Source organism: Ursus maritimus, unplaced genomic scaffold (assembly GCF_017311325.1).
Source record: "Ursus maritimus isolate PB19 unplaced genomic scaffold, ASM1731132v1 scaffold_9, whole genome shotgun sequence".
Classification (NCBI taxonomy): domain Eukaryota; kingdom Metazoa; phylum Chordata; class Mammalia; order Carnivora; family Ursidae; genus Ursus; species Ursus maritimus.
This window is the reverse complement of record NW_024427107.1, coordinates 4,026,271-4,045,666: the sequence shown is the minus strand read 5'-3', so window position 1 is coordinate 4,045,666 and position 19,396 is coordinate 4,026,271. Positions and strand designations below refer to the sequence as shown.

General features: G+C 35.4%; 1 pseudogene; it reads left to right on the top strand.

Moving 5' to 3' along the window:
* The first annotated feature begins 598 nt into the window (after positions 1-598).
* LOC103677411 lies at positions 599-2,849 on the top strand (annotated as a pseudogene).
* Positions 2,850-19,396: the final 16,547 nt, after the last annotated feature.

Genomic DNA, 19,396 nt, shown 5'->3' with positions numbered 1-19,396 from the left:
GGGCACCTGGGTGGCTCAGTCAGTTAAGCATCTGCCATCTGCTCAGGTCATGATCCCAGGATCCTGGAATTGAGCCCCCCACCTCCTCAGGCTCCCTGCTCAGCAGGGAGTCTGCTTTTCCCTCTCCCACCACCACTCATGCATGCTCTCTCTCTCTCTCACTCCACTTTCTCTCTCTCTCTCAAATAAATAAAGAATAAAATCTTTAAGAATAAATAAACAAAAAGAAGAAGGAGGAGGAGGAAGAGTAGAAAAGAAAGGAAAATAAATATTTTAAAATAAAAAACATATAAAATTAAGAAAATTAGAATAAAAAAATTGAATAAAATGGAAAAGGGAAAGAAAGTGAGAATCCTTATTGCGCGCCAGTCAGGGAAGCCGTCTGGCCAGGTTCACTGTGGGTTGGCTGGTGAGCCAGCAGCAGCTGCACCCAGTCTCCCTCAGGCTTGGGAACTGCCCACACTGGGTGCAAGGGACAACTGCATGGTCGGTCCACCCAGGGCTTGCATAGTGGCTCTGAAAAAATTTTTGTTTCCCCCTTCCACTGGTTGCTGTAATCTTAAACTGCCAAGAGCCCCATGCCTGTATCTACAGAGCAATGCATGTCCTGGGGACCCCTGTGAGCAACATTTGGCAGCATCCTGATGGACAGCTGAAAATTGCAAACTCCCAGGAGGGTCATATTGGTTTTGAGAGCCTCTTGTCTGTGGTGTTGCTGTTGTGCCGAACTGTCCCTGAACTCTTTGCAGTCCTCCGTCTCTCTGAGCCACAGCTTCTCCTAGCTTCATCTGTGCCAGCCGTGGGTGTGGCCTGGGCCACAGCTCTGAGAAGAGCCCCTTTGACCTGTGTGATCCCTACAGGACATCCTCCTGGTGGGGCTTGAGGTGGCGGGCGCAAGGGAGATGAATGCTGCAGCCCCCAGCTGCCCCTGTATGGGAGTGACCTGCACTTGGAAGGCAGGGAGGCCTTGCTGGATGAAAAACTCAGTCCTGTGGTATCTGTGTTTTCCATTCAAGTTTGTGTAACATGATCATAGAGCTCCCTGGGTTATAACTCTGTCAACTTCCAGCAGCCTGCTGTTGCTGGGTGTGCCTTGGACATTACGAAATTTAATGTGATTAAGGGAAAGCCACTTTGTATCATGCATTCTCTGTCTTTGAGAAAATCTGGTATGAGAACTGTCTTCATCCAGAACGTGGACAGATCTCTAGGAAACAAGGCAGTTTGGAATACTTTTTCTGCTTTTGGAAACACTCTGTCCTGCAAGGTGGTCTGTGATGAGAACAACTCTAAGGGTTATGCATTTGTCCACTTGGAGACCCAGGAGGCTGCTGACAAGTCCTCTGGAAGATAAACTGCATGCTCCTCAATGACTCTGCAGTGTTTGTGAGCAGATTCAAATCTCCAGAGTGGGAAGCTGAATTTGGAGCCCAAGCCAAGGAATTCACCAATGTTGATATCAAAAACTTCAAGGAAGAGGTGAATGATGAGAGTCTGAAAGAGCTTTTCAGCCAATTTGGCAAGACCCTAAGTGTCAAGGTGATGAGAAATCCCGGTGGGAAATCCAAATGCTTTGACTTTGTGAGCTGTGAAAAGCATGAGTATGCCAATAGAAGCCCAGAAGAGATGAATGAGAAAGAAATCACAGGGGAAGTCATATTTATAGGCCCTTTACAGAGAAAAAAGTGAATGATGGGTTGAGATAAAGTGGAAATTTGAATAGCAGGAGTGAGAGAATTCATCGATATCAAGAGGTGGATCTCTACGTAAAGAACTTGCGTAATCCCACTGATGGTGATAAATTAAGGGAAGCGTTTTCTCCTTTCAGATTACTCACCTGTGCTAAGGTAATGCTGGAGGATGGGAAAAGCCGAGAATTTGGCTTCCTGTGTTTCTCCTCTCCCAAAGAGGCGATCAAAGTAATCCTTGAGATGAATGCAGGCATGGTGACTCTAAGCCATTGTATGCTGCCCAGGCCCACAGGAAGGAAAACAGAAAGGCTCACCTGACCAGCAACTATATACAACAGATGGCCAAAGCCATCTTAAATCAGTTTCAGCCTGCAGCTGGGAGCTACTTTGTACCAGCAGCTCCACAAGCTCCAGGAAGACTTTTACATTATACACCTTACCAGTTAGCACAGATGAGGCATAGATTAAGCCTCAGGCTTAATGAGGCTTAATCTATGTTGGCAGCAAGGTGGGAGACTTCAAGGCTTCCGAGGAATACCATGTGCTATCGCCCAGTCTGTGCTTGTCCAACCCTTTGCCATCTGGCTCCAGCTGGTAATGTTCCATCCTCTCATGGCCTCCCTACTGCCACTCAGAGAGTTGGTGTTCCCACAGCCAGAGCACAGTACTTAGCGCCTCATGCTGCTGTTGCTGCTGCTACCTTACAGATAGGCTCCCAGTGTCTGCAGCCCTTGCACTGTCTGCCATACAGCCTTTGCAGGCATCCCAGCCTACTTTGCATGTGAAGGCACTAGAGCCCCTGGCCACTTCCATGCTGGCCACAGCACCTCCCAGGAACAAAAGCAGGTGCTGGGAGAACAGTCGTTCTGTTCATCCAAACAATGCGTTCAAACCAGTCAGAAAGACTACAAGGACTGGCAAGTCTGACCTGCTGCACATGCCAGAGTCTACTGAATCCCTGCACTCTAAGGTGGACCAAGCTCTGGCTGTTCTACCCTTCCTCATGCCAAGAAAGAAGCTGCCCAGAAGATAGTTGCTGTTGCTACCTCTTAAACAAGGACAAAAAAAATTCAAGGGCCAGATAACCCCTTATGGAGTTCAGCTAAAGGTTTGAAGATTTCCTAGCTTAACCTGTGGACTTCAACACCAAGAACCACAAATTATGTCTTGTAGGTCATTTTGTATCTAAAGGTCAATGATGAAGTACCTAGCATTTTTCAGTTAAAGGAATATATTCTCTGGGTTCTGCTATTGCCCAGACAATGTTACCTATTTTTTTTCCCTATTCTGGGCTTTGATTTTTCCCTCCAGAAATTTATTTTATTTAATGTACCTTAGTCTTAAGTTTTTCAATGAAAATTTTTTCCATAAAAAGGATCAAACCAATTCCAAGTAATTTAAATGTATCCCAAATAACACTAAAAGGCATTGATAGGAATAATAAAATATTCAGTACCATGAGAAAAAATTCACAATATCTAGAATGTTATCAATGATTACCAGAGAGATAAAAAAAAAGCAAAATATGTCCCATAATGAGGAGGAAAAGTCATTACTCATCCAGAATTGACAGAAATTAGCAGACAAATATATTTAAGTAGTTACTATAACTCTATTGCATGTGTTCAAAAATTGAAGTAGAGTTGTGGTATAAAAAAGACCCAAATCAAACTTCTAGAGCTAAAACTAAATATGTCTGCATGGATTAATAGCAGATTAGATATACACAAGTTGGAATCTGTGAATACAAAGCAATACAAATTATCAAATAGAAATGTGGAGAGAAAAAAAATTTAACAGAGTATTATTAACCATAGGTACAATTTCAACCAACCTAATATATGGTATTCAGGCTCCAAAAAAAGCTTTTTAAAAAGTACTTTAAGATATAATTGCCTGACATTCTCTAATTTTATGAAAACTATAAACTTCACAGATCTGAGAAGCTTAATGCAGGGTTTTAATCAAATTACTCGAAATAGAAATTTTTATAAACAGCCAAGGAACAAAGACAAGCTACAAGTTATGTACAGTAGAATGAAGATAAGGATGTGTGAAAATTAATAAAAGGAAACCTTTAAAAGTGAAGTCAAGAGGCCAGCAGGGGGAGCTCTAGTGCCCTATCACTTCCTTTTGCAGACCCAAAAGGAGCATGCACCTTGCGAGTCAATACTACTTTAGCTACTACTTTACTACCCCAGCAAGAGGAAGAAAGGCTGAAACATAATCTAAACCAAAAAATAAATCTCAATACATTTTAAAAGGAATCAACTTACACTGAGTTTTTACTTCAAATTCTGAAAAATATAATTAAACTAGCAATAACGAAAGATATCTGAAAAATCCCCAATTATATGGAAAAAAACAATGTATTTTCAATGTAGTGAAAATGGAAAAAAAAATCAAAGTTTGTGGGATGCTAAAAGTAGTACTTAGGGAAATATTATAGCAATAAACAGATATACTAAAAAGAACAAAATTTTAAAATCAGTGATCCCCAAATGCCATCTAGAAAAAGAACAGCAAATACAATAAAAATAAGCAACTGAAAGGATATATTAAAAATCATAGTATAAAGCAATGAAATAAGAAATAGAAAATAGGGCCCCCTGGGTGGCACAGCGGTTAAGCGTCTGCCTTCGGCTCAGGGCGTGATCTCGGCGTTATGGGATCGAGCCCCACATCAGGCTCCTCCGCTATGAGCCTGCTTCTTCCTCTCCCACTCCCCCTGCTTGTGTTCCCTCTCTCACTGGCTGTCTCTATCTCTGTTGAATAAATAAATAAAATCTTAAAAATTAAATAAATAAATAAAAATCAGTAAACCCAAAAACGAGTTCTTTGAGAATACAAAAAAAAAAAAAAAAAAAGATAAGCCTTTAACAGGACTGGTTATGGACAAAAGGAGACATGACACAAACTGCTAATATCAGGAATAAGAGGGATGGATTGGCATAGATTCTACAGATGTTTAATACAAAAGAGAATATTATGAATAACTTCATGCTCATAAGCTTAAGAACCTCAATAAAATGAACAATTTCTTTGAAAGACACAAACTACCAATCCTCATTCAAAAAGTACATCATCTATGTAGTTCTGACATTATTACAGAAACTGAAGTTGTAGTTCAGTTCTTTTCTATAAAGAAACTCCATGTTCATATGGCTTTACTGCTGAATTCTAACAATAATTTAAAGAAGAAATAATGACAATCCTCTATAAAATCTTACAGAAAATCAAACAGTAGGGAATAGTTTCCAATTCATTCTACAAGACCAAGATACCCTCATCACAAAACCTGTCAGTTATCACAAGAGAAGAAAACTCACCAATATCTCTCATTAACATAGGCATGAAAATTCTAAACCAAATTTTATGAAGGAAAATCCAGGAATAATATATCAAACAGATATAAACAAACATGAGCAAGTGAGATTTACCCAAGGACTGCAAGATAGGCTCTACATTAAAAAAAATCAATCACTATAACTCAAAATATTAACAAATTAGTAAAAAGATGCTGGATGTTCTCAATAGAAGCAAAAAGGAATATTTGACAAAAGCCAACATCCACTGATGATTAAAGTCTTAGCGTATCAGAAATAGAAGGGAAATTCCTCAACCTTAGAAGTGGGACAGGGAGAGGTAGAGAAAAAGAGCTAACATCATACTTAATGGTGAAAGATCAAATGCTTGCCTACTTTGATCATAAATGAGACAAAGATATCTTGACTCATTTTATGGAAACCACATTATATTGGTGATTCTAACCTACACAACGAAGCAAGGAAGAAAAATGCATCAAGATGGAAAGGAATTAAAACTGTGTTCACAGATGACATGATTGCCAATGGAAAATCTCATGGAATCTACCAAAATTCTGTTAGAACTAATAAGCAAGTTCAGCAAAGTTGTGGGATATATCACAATGAAAGCTAGTTTTTTTTTTACATATCCCAGCAACAAGCAATTAAGCATTTAAGTTAAAGAGAACAATAGCTTTGGAAGCACATGACATAATTAGGGATATAAAGTAGGTGACAAAACTGATAAAAGGACCTATATTAAAACTTTCAAACAGTGATGAGATAAATTAAAATCTATATAAATAGAAAGAAATTTTGTGGATTAGAAAATTAAATACTGTTAAGATTTCAATTCTTTCCAAATTCATTTATAGATTCAATGCAATATTAATAAAAATCTCAGCAGACTTTTTGCAAAATTTGACAAACAGATTCCATCAGTGGCATTGAAATGAAAATAACCCAGAATAAAAAAAGCTACCCTGAAAAAAATAAAGTTGGAGGACTAACACTACCTATCTCAAGGCTTAATTTAAATATTAAAAATTTATGACATTAGCATCATGATAGAACTATATAGCAATGAAACAGAATAGAGAGCCTCTCATACATCCGTACATCTATGGTTAACATATGTATCTAAAAAAAGTTAACTCAGTGGAGAAAGAAAAATTTTCCAAAAAACAAAACAAAACACCACACACACACACACAAACGTATATATGTCACTGGAGCAATTGCATATCCATATGCAAAGAAACAAAACAAACAAAAATAATAACAAAACCTTTGATTCATAGACCTAAATATAAAATAAAAAATTGAATTTTTAAAAATTAAAACATAGAAGAAAATAGTTTTGACCTAGGATTAAGGAAAAATTCCTTAAATATGACAATAATGGCACATCAGAAGAAAGAAAGAAGAAGAAAGAAAGAAAGAAAGAAAGAGAAAGAAAAAAATCATAAACTAGGTTCCTCAAAATTTTAAATTTTAAATTTTTAAAAGACATTTTTATGATAATGAAAAGACAAGCTAGACTTCCAGTTTCCTGTCCCATATACAAGAAGCTTGAAAGTCACCATTCCATTCTAACAATGAGTAAAAAGCTGAATGATAAAAAATCAACACCCACCCTTGGATCCATGAGAGGGGAAGACACAGGACAAACTAATACCCTACAAGATTGGATAGACAGACTGGGAGTTGCAGCTTCCCAGAACAGATACTCACTAGTGAAACCATCACAAGAACAAGTGCCAAGGTAAGAAACCTGAACGGTAATTGATGCATTGCTGGAGGTTCAGTGTGGGCAATACTTACAGTTAAAGATTCTAGGGGACCTGGGCACTGAGGGGTTAGCCACACAGTATGGTGAAATTTACTTTCAGGAGTAAATCTTGCTGGATTCACAGGATAATTGTCAGAGAAAAATTTCCTCAGACTTCCGGCAGGGGCAAGGGAAAACAAACCATTCTGAAAGACACCAGAATACTCTTAACTAAAGGTAATAAACTTTTTCTTGTTGTTGATAATAAGCAGTTTATTTTTATTTTTATTTATTTATTTGTTTACTTTTATTATGTTATGTTCTGTTTATTTATTTATTATTACATTAGTCACCATACAGTACATCATTAGTTTTTGATGTAGGGTTCCATGAGTCATTGTTTGCATATAACAAACAGTGCTCCGTGGAATACGTGCCCTCCTTAATAACCATCACTGGGCTGACCTGCCCCACCACCACCACCCTTCCCAACTGAGGGTTGCTGAAGGGGAGGTGGTTGGAGGGGATGGGGTAATTGAGTGAAGGGTATTAAGTAGGGCACATGATGTGATGACCACTGGGTGTTAATACGCAACTGATAAATTATTGAAAACTACATCTGAAACTAATGATGTACTATATGTTGGCTAATTGAATTAAAAAAAAAAAAAGCCTGCCCCCAGAGGAAACAAGTTAACCAAAGCCTAACCTACAGGGATATTATCAGAAACTAATTGACCTGGGGAAGAGAAATACCCAACTCCAGCCCACTCTAGCCATCCTGTCCCACATAACTGAGGATAAAAATACTGAGAAGCACTTGAAATGTTCACAGTCCAAAAGAATAAGTTTACTAGATGACTGACACCTAATCATAAGACTGTAGAACAGTTTCTCTTGACCTAAACTTCACCACTACATTACTAAAAGCCTATTTACGTTATTTTCTTATACGTAGTATATCCTGTCTGGCTATCAAGAAAAACTTACAAGTCATACCAAAAGGTGAAAACACAATTTGAAGAGACAAAGCAAGCATCAGAACCAGACATGGCTAGGATGTTAGAATTATCAGATAGGGAATTTAAAAACCATGATTAATATGCTAAGGGGTTTAATAGGTAAAATAGCATGCAAGAACAGATGAGCAATATAAGCAGAGATATGGAAATCTTAAGAAAGACTAAAAAGAAATGCTAAAGATTAAAAAACTATAACAGAAATCAAGAATTCCTTTGATGGGCTTATTAGTAGACCGGATATGGTTGAGGAAAGACTATATGAGCTAGAAGTTATATCAATAGAATCCTTCTAAAATGAAAAGCAAAGAAAACAAAAACTAAAAAACAAAACAAAAATAAAAACAAAATATCCAAGCACTATGGGACAACTACAAAGGTGTAATATATGCATAATGAGAAAATCTGACAGGGAAGAAAGAGAAAGGAACACAAGAAATATACAAAACACATAATGACTGAGAATTTCCCCCAAATTAATGTCAGACACCAAACCACAAACCCAGAAATCTCAGAGAATACTAAGCAAATATGGTATATATTAATCCAACTATATCAATAATCATTTTGAATGTCACTAGTCTAAATGAACCGATTCAAAAACAAAGATTGTCAGAGTGCATCAAAAAACAGGACACGACCCTATGCCATCTACAGGAAACCACTTTAAATATAAAGACACATACAGACTAAAGTATATAGATGAAGAAAAATATGCCATGCCAGTATTAATCAAAAGTAAGCAGGACCACCTCTATTAATTTCAGATAAAGGAGTCTTTGAAGTAAACAAAGTTATCAGGGATAAAGAAAGATATTATATAATGATAAAGGGGTCAATTTTTCAAGATGACATAACAATTGGGAATGTGTATATGCCTAACATCAAAGCATCAAGCTACATGAGACAAAAGCTAAATGAACTGCAAGAAGAAATGGATGAATCCACTATTATAGCCGGAGACTTCAACACCACTCTCTTAGAAATAGATTGAGCAGTAAGTAAATCAGTAAGGATATAGTTGAACTCAACAACTAGATATGCTTGACATCCATAGACTACTTCATCCAACAACAGAAGAATGCATATTTGGAATATTCTCCAAAATATAACACATTCTGGGCCATCAAACATACCTGAACAAATTTAAAAGAATAGAAATCACAAATAAATGGAAAGAATGTTTAATGTTCATGATTTGGAGGATTTAATATTGTTAAAATGTTCATAATATGCAAAGCAATCTATAGATTCAGTGCAATTTCTATCAAAATTCCAATGAAATTTTTTCATAGAAATAGAATAAGCAATCCTAAAATTTGTATGGAGCCACAAAAGACCCCAAATAGCCAAAGCAATCTTGAGAAAGAACAAAGCTGAGGCATCATGCTCCCTGATTACAAACTATATTACAAAGCTATAGTAATGAAAACAGTATATGATCTTGGCATAAAAACAGACAAAAAAAAAATCAATGGAACAAAATAGCCCAGAAATTAACGTGTGCATATATGGTGAATTAATTTACAACAAAGAAACCAAGACTATACAACGAGAGAGGACAGTCTCTTCAATAAATGGTGTTGGGAAAACTGGACAGCCACATGCAAAAGTATGAAACTGGACCACTATCTTACCATACCCAAGAAATTAACTCAAAATGGATTAAAGACTTGAATGTGAGACTTGAAGCTCCTAGAAGAAAACACACTCAGTAGTCTCCTTGATGTCAGTCTTGGCAATTATTTTATAAATTTGACACCAAAAGCAAAAGCAACACAAGTAAAAGTAAACAAGTGAGACTATGTTAAACTAAAAAGCTTTGCACAGCAAAGGAAGCCAACAATAAAATTAAAAGAAAACCTGAAGAATGGGAGAAATATTTGCAAATCATATATCCTTTTAGAAGTTATATCCAAAGCATATAAAGAACTCCTACAACTCAATAACAAAAAAACCCCAAACAATCCAATTAGAAAGGCAGTAAGTCTGAATAAACATTTTCTGTGGAAGACATTCAGATGGCCTGTTGGTACATGAAAAGATGCTCTACATCATTAATTGTCAGGGAAATACAAATCAAAACCATAATGAGTTATAACCTCACACCTTAGAATGGCTTTTATCAAAAGACTAGGAATAATGAATGTTGGTGAGAATGATGAGAATAGGGAAAACCTATGCACTGTTGGTGGTGATGTTAATTGGTACAGTCACTATGGAAAATAGTATGCAGTCCCCTCAAATACTGAAAGCAGAACTACTTACTATATGATCCAGAAATTCCACTTTTGGGCATTTATCTTAAGAAAACAAAAATGCTAACTTAAAAATGTATATATATCCCCCACGCTATTTGTAGCTTATTTACAATAGACAAAACATGGAAACAACCTAGGTGTTCATCTATGGATGCATGGATAAAAAAGATGTGGTATATACTTAAAATGGAATATTGTTCAGCCATAAAAAATAATACAACAACATATATGGACCTTGAGGACATTGTGTTTTGTGAAATAAGTCAGAAAAAGACAATACTATATAATTTCTCTTATAGTGGAATCTATAAAAAAATATTTTTTAAAAGATTATTTATTTATTTATTTGACAGAGAGAGACAGCCAGGGAGAGAGGGAACACAAGCAGGGGGAGTGGGAGAGGAAGAAGCAGGCTCCTGGCAGAGAAGTCTGATATAGGGCTTGATCCCAGAACGATGGGATCACGCCCTGAGCTGAAGGCAGACGCTTAATGACTGTGCCACCCAGGCGCCCCTATAAAAAATATTTTTAAGAAACAAATGGACAAGCTCATAGCTCATAGATACAGAGAACAAATTAGTACTTGTCAGAGATAGGGGGTGGGAGATAGGAGAAATGGATGATCTTTTTTTTTTTTTGGTGTAAGTAAATTGACTAAAAATAGTAACCTCCACAAAAAAAAAAAAAGAAAGAAAACATAAACATAGAGGCAAAATTCTTCATTAGTAAGTTGAATCCAAAAGATGTAAATAATTATACATTATGACCAAGTGGAAATTACACCAAATATGCAAAACTGATTCAAGATTTGAAAATCACTTATTATAAGCCATCTCAATCACAGATTAAATAAGAAAAAAAATCACATAATCATATCAACAGACACAGAAAGAGTACCTAAAAAAATCCAACTCTCATTCATAATAAAAACTTTCAGTAAACTAGGGATAGAGGGTAACTTCCTTAATATGAAAGAATTTTTACCAAAAAGACTAGCAGCAAACTTAGTAGTGAGAAACTTGAAGCTTTCCCATTAAGATCAGGTGCAAGGCAATGATTTCCCCTCTAACTGAAAAACCTTGCTAATTCAATAAGGCAAGAAAAAATAAATAAAAGTAGTAGAGATTGGGGAGGAAAATATAAAACTGTCTGTTCCTAAATGCCATGATCATTTATGTAGAAACTTCAAAAGAATTAAAAAAAAAACAACAAAAAACAAAAAGAAAAACAAAACAAAACAAAAAAAAAAAACAAAAACAAACCTCCCCTGGTACTAATAAGCAATTATGGCAAGGTTGCAGGATACAAAGTTAATATACAAAAGATGATTGTTTTTCTATATACCAATAATAAACAAGTAGAATTTTAAATTAAAAACAATGCCATTTATATTAGCACCCAAATAAACAAATTACTTGGATATAAATCTAACAAAACACACACAAGATCTATATGAGAAAAACTACAAAATCAGTAAATAAAATCAAGGAGAACTAAAGAAATAGAGAAATAGTCCATGCTCATAGATAGGAAGACTCAATTTTATCAGTATTTTCAATTTGAACTATAGATTCAATGAAATAGACATCACAGCTCCAACGAGTTATTTTCTGGATATTAACACGTTGATTCTAAAGTTTATCTACAGAGACAAATGACCTAGATTAGCTAACACAATATTGAAAGAGAACAAAGTCGGAGAATGGATGCTACCTGACTTCACCACTTATTTTAAAGCTACAGTACTCAAGATAGTGTGGTATTGGTGAAAAAATAGACAAATAGATCAATGGAATAGAATAGAGAGCAAAAGAATATACCCATGTAAATAAGGTAAACTGATCTTTGACAAAGGAACAAGGCAGTACAATAAAACAAAGGTAGTCTCTATAATAAATGGTGATAGAACTGGACATCACATTAAAAAAACAACGAATCTAAACACAAATCTTATACCATTCACAATAGCTAACTCAAAATGGGTCATAGACCTACGTACATGTAAAATACAAAACTTTAAAACTCCTACAAAGGTAACATAGGAGAAATTCCAGATGATGTTGGGTATGGTGATGCCTTTTTAGATAGAACACCAAAGATATGACACATGAAAGAAATAATTGATAAACTGGGGTTCATTTAAATTAAAAATGTATGCTCTGCAAAAGACAGATTCAAGAAAATTAGACAATAAACCACAAACTGGTAGAAAATATGTGCAAAAGGCACAAGTGATAAGACTGTTATCCAAAATATTAAAAAAAAAAACAACTCTTGGAACTCAACAATCGGAAAACAACCTGATTAATAAATTGAATAAAGACCTTAACAGATACCTTACCAAAAAAGATATAAAGATAGCAAATGAGGATATGAAAGAATGTTCTACATCATGGGTCATCAGAGAAGTGCATATTAAAATAACAATAGGATACCACTACACACCTGTTAGCATGACCAAAACATAGAACACTAACAACACCAAATACTGGTGAGGATGTGGAACGACAGGAACTCTCATATATTGCTAGAGGGAATGTAAAATGGTACGGCCAATTTGAATGATTATTTGGAGGTTTCTTATAAAACTAAATCTATCTTACCATATGATTCGGCAATGGTGCTCCTTGGTATTTATCCATGTAAACTGAAAACTTATATCCACACGAAGACCTGCACATGGATGTTTATAACAACTTTATTTATAATTGCCCAAACATGGATGTAATCAAGATGTCCTATACGTAAATGGATTAATTAAATGTGCAGCACTGGGTGTTATATGCAAATAATGAATCATGGAACATTGCATGAAAAACTGGGGATGTGCTGTATGGTGACTAATATAATAAAATAAAAAATTACAAAAATAAAATAAATAAATGTGCTGCATCCAAATAATGGAATATTATTCAGTGATCAAAAGAAACAAGCTATCAACCTATGAGCAGACGTGAAGAAAATGTAAATGCATATTACTAAATAAAAAAAGCCAGTTTGAAAAAGGTGCAGTGTATGATTCTAGTTATATGAATTTCTGGATAAGGCAAAAGTATGGAGATAACAAAAAGATGGTGGTTGCCAGGGTTGTGGGGGAGGTGGGGTGAATAATCAGAGAACAGAGGATTTGTAGGGAAGTGAAAATACTCTATATGATATTATAATGATGGATACATGTTGTTATACATTTGTCCAAACCCACAGACTCAATGATGCCAAGACTGAACCTTAAGGTACACTATGGACTTTAGATGATTATGATGTGTCACTGTAGGTTTGTCCTTGGTAACAAATGTACCAATATGAGTAATGTTGATAATGGGGGAGGCTATGGATGTTTGAGGGGAGGGGGTATATGGGAAATCTCTGTACCTTCCCCTTAATCTATTGTGAACTTAAAAAAATGAAGTCTTTATAAAAAAAAATACAAGGCGCAGACTTATTAAATATGTTTGCTAAGCACATAAAGGACTCGTATTCAGAATACATAAAGAGTTCTTAAACTCAATTACTAAACACAATAATAAAATGTGCAAAAATTTAACAACTGCTTCATTAAAAATAATGTATGCAAAGTCAAGCAGAGAAAGACAATTATCATATGGTTTCTCTCATCTATGGAACATAAGAACTAGGATGATCGGTAGGAGAAGAAAGGGATAAAGAAAGGGGGGTAATCAGAAGGGGGAATGAAGTATGAAAGACTATGGACTCTGAGAAACAAACTGAGGGCTTTGGAGGGGAGAGAGGTGGGGGAATGGGATAGGCTGGCGATGGGTAGTAAGGAGGGCACGTATTGCATGGTGCACTGGGTGTTATACACAACTAATGAATCATCTAACTTTACATCAAAAACCAGGGATGTACTATATGGTGACTAGCATAACATAATAAAAAAACATTAAAAAATAATGTATGGATGGTGAGTAGGCACATGAGAAGATGCTCGTAATGGAAATTAGTCATAATGGAAATGCAAGTTAAACTCCAATGCAATGCTACAGCACATCTATTAGAATGGCTAAAATTACAAAGACTGGCCATATCAATTGTTGGCAACTATCTGGAACATCTGTAACTATGAAAAAAATTTAACAGTTTCTTAAAATGTTAACCAACAGGCTTTGCACTCTCAGACACAAATCCAAGAGAAATGAAAACATATGCTCATTCAAAGACTTGTATGCCAATGTTCATAGTGGCTTTATTTGTGTTATTAAAAAACTCCATGTCTGCTGCTTTCTGAGGTCAGTCACTGGGCTTCTTCTGTGAACTTGCCAGGCCTGAGAGCAATCATAACCCCCTGGTTCATGATGTTTCATAGCTGCCCAGTAGCCTCCATGCCCTTGACTGTGAATGAGCACATGTCTGTGCATGCCTGCCACCATCAGTCTGGTCTGCAGAAGAGAGTCACTACCCTACTCCTTTCACCAAGACATCACTGATGCCATCGGGAAATGGCATGTCCTCTGGGTCCTCCATGGAACATTGCCATTCAGTCAACTTCCGGCCTCACATTGTCTTCATTCCAACATATCTCCTTATCCAGAGTCCTCTCCTGTTTGCTGGGGCAACTCACTATTTCCACTTTACTACCTTTCCAGGCTTTTAGGACGCTCCAGCAGCAGGTTTATCAGTCCTCTGTGTTCTTTGCCAGGTTACAAAATCCCGTATTCCAAGGAAGTGCCCCATGTCAATGAATCCTTGCTTATTCGGTGTTACATGCCAGCCTGCTTGGCCAAGCACCCTCAAAAAACAATCCCAGGAGTTGTCCCCTGGCTTCTGTCGGTAAATGCTCTTCCCATATCAGAACCTGCCTATCTCCAGAGAGATTATGCTGGGACTTATCTCATCATAGGCTTTGCTGCTTGCATTAGGTACAAAATCTAAAAAAATCACCAAAAAACATAGTAATAATCAAGGTAAATAATATTTAAATACAAATATTTAAAAGTGAAAATGTATGCAAAAAAGCTATATTTAACAAATTATCAAATTTTTAAAAGAAGGAAGGAGTAGTTATTGCTTTAGTCTCAAATCATCACCATCCTCATATCTGTCCCTGATTATTGCACTGTTAATCTACTTCACCGTCTGTCTCTCCTCAGTGAGGACTGACAGGTTAAGTGTGACCACTCCTCACCAAGGCTGTTCAGTGCCATGCACAGCCACTTAGCGGGCCTCTTGTTGCAATCAGCTGACCTAATGAAGGGCTAGAAATACTTGCTTACAACCAAACTGAACTCCTTCCAATCTTCTTTTTTGCTACAACACATAGACACAAGTTTTGTTTGGTTTTGTTTTAAATGTTACCAGTAGAATTTTCTTCCTGAAGCAAACTCATAAATTATAGCTCTGACAGGTTAAAACACAGTAAAGGAATTTCATGTTATCTAGAAGAATTTCTGTCATTCAAAATTGTTAAAATACTGAGATGGTTTACAATGGAGCTTTCTTCACTGAGGGTTATATATATTTTAAAAAGAAATAAATTTAGTGCAAAGGGTTAGCAATATTATAGGTTTTCCAAATATTTAATTTTCTGACCCTCAAATAAACATTTATTATTTATGGTATTTTTTCCTAAGAGGAATTTAATACTCAGTATATATTTTTTGATAGTACTTTTTAAAAAGAAACTTAGTTGTCTTTTAAATAATAAAAGTGAGACTATTAAGAAACTTGATTTTAAAAAGGCAACCATCCATTACATGGAGAGCAAATACAGTTCTTAACATGGGCCTAACATATTAATTCTCTTTCTGAATTTCTCTAGGTCATTTCCTGATGGCTAATAACACCCTTTGTTCATATTTCCTCATGGTCTCTGTGTGTAAGTAATACACACAGAGATTATGGAGATGCTGTATTTATTATTTGTGATATGCAGTGAACAAAGTGAGCAAAAATATAGAAGAGTATAAGAAAGGTGAATAATATCATTATATATAGTTTATCTGGCTGTCACACCTTGTCCCTATTGTTATAACACAGGAATCCCTTTTTCTTCTTTTTAATTCTATATCATCAACAAAAGTTTCAGGGAAAATAATCTAACTTAGTTTTTAGCCTTTACATAAGACTATACCCGTATTCAAATCTCACATGCAAATGAAATTCTTTTTTTAATAGTGAAGTTAATTTGGAAAAAAGTCCCATAAGTATATGCAAATGTTTACTACTAGTTAATCAGTTTCAAATTTAAATTTTTGTGTTCAATTTGGTTTAAATTTCACAAAAATAAATCTTCATTCAGATAATTTTTATTTTGTCTTTAACCTAGCTATGATAGTCTTAGTCTGAGGCAAAATATCAGCCTTGCTTTTCCAATATGCCTTTTCTTAAAGGGATATGGATAGGCCTTGATCCTTTATTGAAGCATTCCTAAAACCCTGTGAGTCACGTTTCCTAGAAGTCTGATGAAGCAAAGTTGATTAATTTGATAGAGACATTTATGCAATAAGAATCATTTGTGACACGATTTGATAAATGAATTGATGAACAATCAATAAGCTTGTGGTGATCCCCTAATGAAACTTTTTTTTTATAATTTTTATTTTGTTACATTAGTCACCATACAGTATTTGTTGTCCTTGAGTTAGGAAACATGAGAATTTAGGTATAGTTATACACAATTGAATGTTTGAAAACTGAAGCTTAGATATTTGAAATTACTCACTTATGAGGAGCTAATAAATCAGTTAATGTAGATTTTCAATCCAGGCCTTCTTACTTCAAGTGTGTAATTCTACTATAAGTCAGTTATTTTTTTTCTTTTATCTAGCAGAATGATTTTTGGAAATTATGAAGTCTTTTGCCTAATGTTACATGGCATAAATTGAACATCAGAAAAATTGTCTTGACTAAATACTCAAAGCAAGTTTGTCAGGGTGAAGAAGAAAGCCCACATCTGATGTTTATACTCATCCCTCTATGCCAAACAGCCTTTCTAGGTAAACTACATACAGTCATTCAACACAGCACCAGGAGTATTTGAAAATAGCATTTCAAAGCAGGATTTCAATCCTTTAGCAAATGCTATTTCAGTGCCCATTCTATTTCAATTTTTGTCATTTTCTTTGTTTTTGTTTATGTTGTAATTGTTCAGATCTCATCGACAACCTGATAATCTTGTGTTTGTTGGTGATCTAAATATACCCAGTAGGAAATGTTTCACATTTGAGTTTAAATGGCTTTTGAAAAGAAAATAAGACATTTGTTTCTGTGTTTGTGTGGTGAGATTTACACCTACTTTTCTATAATTCCAAATCAAAAAGCATACACATATATGCAATCTATCGAAGTATCCTCTCTCAATCTCAAGTTAAGAAAAATCTTGGGTATTTTACAATCTTTACCAACAACTGTCTATTGTGGCAATTCTTGATTTTTGATCATGGTTGTATTTCAGTACAACACAGCTTACAAAAAGTCTTGACAGACAAGACGGAAAATGGTCAAGTAGAATTTTCACATGAGAACCAATTTCCCAAACTAAATTACACTACAGTGGTCCACAGATATTAGAAGTTGTCTTTTCAAATTGTCACATAGTGTAAAACAAAATATAAATTAAAAAAAAATCTCAGGAATACATATTCTGTACTCTTCAGAAGCAGCTTTTGAGGTCCTATTTGGCTAAAGAAATATATTCATGAATCCAGATATTCTAAATTTTAATCAGCCACATTTATTATTTGGTAAAATTAATTCCTGTTTAGTGCTTTCATCTTATTTTGAATATAAATTTTATGCTTGTCACCATGCTGGCTTAAATGTCTATTTTTCATCTACTAGATAAAACACTCAAGAGGTTAGAGAATACTTTCATCATAACTTTACCTCCATGACAATAAATATTTGTGGAATAAATGAATTAACATATTTTTTTATTGTCAGTAGGAAACTGATTATCAGAATCAAATGTTTCCCATTAAATTTCTTTACTACATCATCAGAAAATTGGCAACAAAGGCTGGTGGTGAGATGCTGAAGAAAGTATAGCCTGTATTTCACACATCAGATGTCAAAGTAAAGAAGGGAACAGGGGCTCTGAAGCTTGTGTCCTGGTGTAGCTCTGGGCTGACCAGCTGACCAAAAGTTTAGAGGTCCTTGTCCCTGTGTTTCTGTGTCATTTTCTACAAAATAAGGACAGTACTTACTGGTTCTACATTACAAAGTTGTTAAAGGAACTTAATGCAATTCTGCATTTATTTCAACTTTGTCTTGCCCTAAAGAATTGTCTGTTGATCATGATAGCATGTGTGTGAAAGTCCTTCAAAATAGTTAATGCATTATACATCTAAAGAAAATGAATGGGATGATTTTATCATTAAGTTTCTCCAATAGTACTTTACTAATAGAACCAAGTTAAGCAGGCTTTTATGTATGAACAAAGTAAAGTCATGTTAGAAATTCTTTGGGCACATAGGTGAGAGAAAAGCCAAACAAGAATGTCCAGAAAGTGGTTGGATAAAGGGAAATGTGCTGAATCTTTCCCCTCAGTACTGCTCACAGGGGTGTAGACAGGTTGCAGACTCTCTGAGATGGACAGTGGGTAAATATGAAGGAATGTTGATTATACAACTTGGAAAGAGTCTTTAGGATGAGGAGATGTGATAAGAATCTAGGTTTTTATTTGATTAAACCACACTCAGCTTTATGTGTGTCTGTACATCTCTCTTCATTTGTTTTCTTGTTATTATTAGTGATTCCACTTTTATGTATTTGTTTAGGTTTCAGTCAGTTCATGAGTTATTCTGTTGCATGATAAATGCATTTTTTAATGTTTTGTTCATGTTTTATTTATTTTAAGTAAAATAAACTTAATAAAGCCTCAATCTGTCTACTGTGCACACAGGTCGTAATAATATAAGGCAAGTTAGAGTGCTAGTTACAAGTTCAGGCTCTCAACTCAGATATACTTGGAGATGAATTCCAATTTTACATAAACAAGTTACGTGAGCTTAGATTAAAATTTCAGTTACCTATATCTCTATAACAACTCTCCTAAAATTTAGTGGATTAAAATAATGGGAATTTATTTTTCTTCTAATTTTGTAGGTTAAGTATTTGAACTTGTCAGGTCGGCAATTCTTGTGTCTCTGAGTCATTAGATGTGGTCATTTATGTGGCTGCATTTAACTAGTGATTGTGCTAGCTTGGAAAAATCCAAACTGTCTTCACTTACATTACCTTAGGAGCAATTATGTCTGTCACATGCACACATACACAGTATCTCACCAGTCAGTATGCCGGCCTTATTTAGAGCATGATGGCAGGCTTCTCTATAAAGCACAAGGTAGAAGATTCAAGAATCCTTAAGGTCTAAGACTAGAACTGGCACACC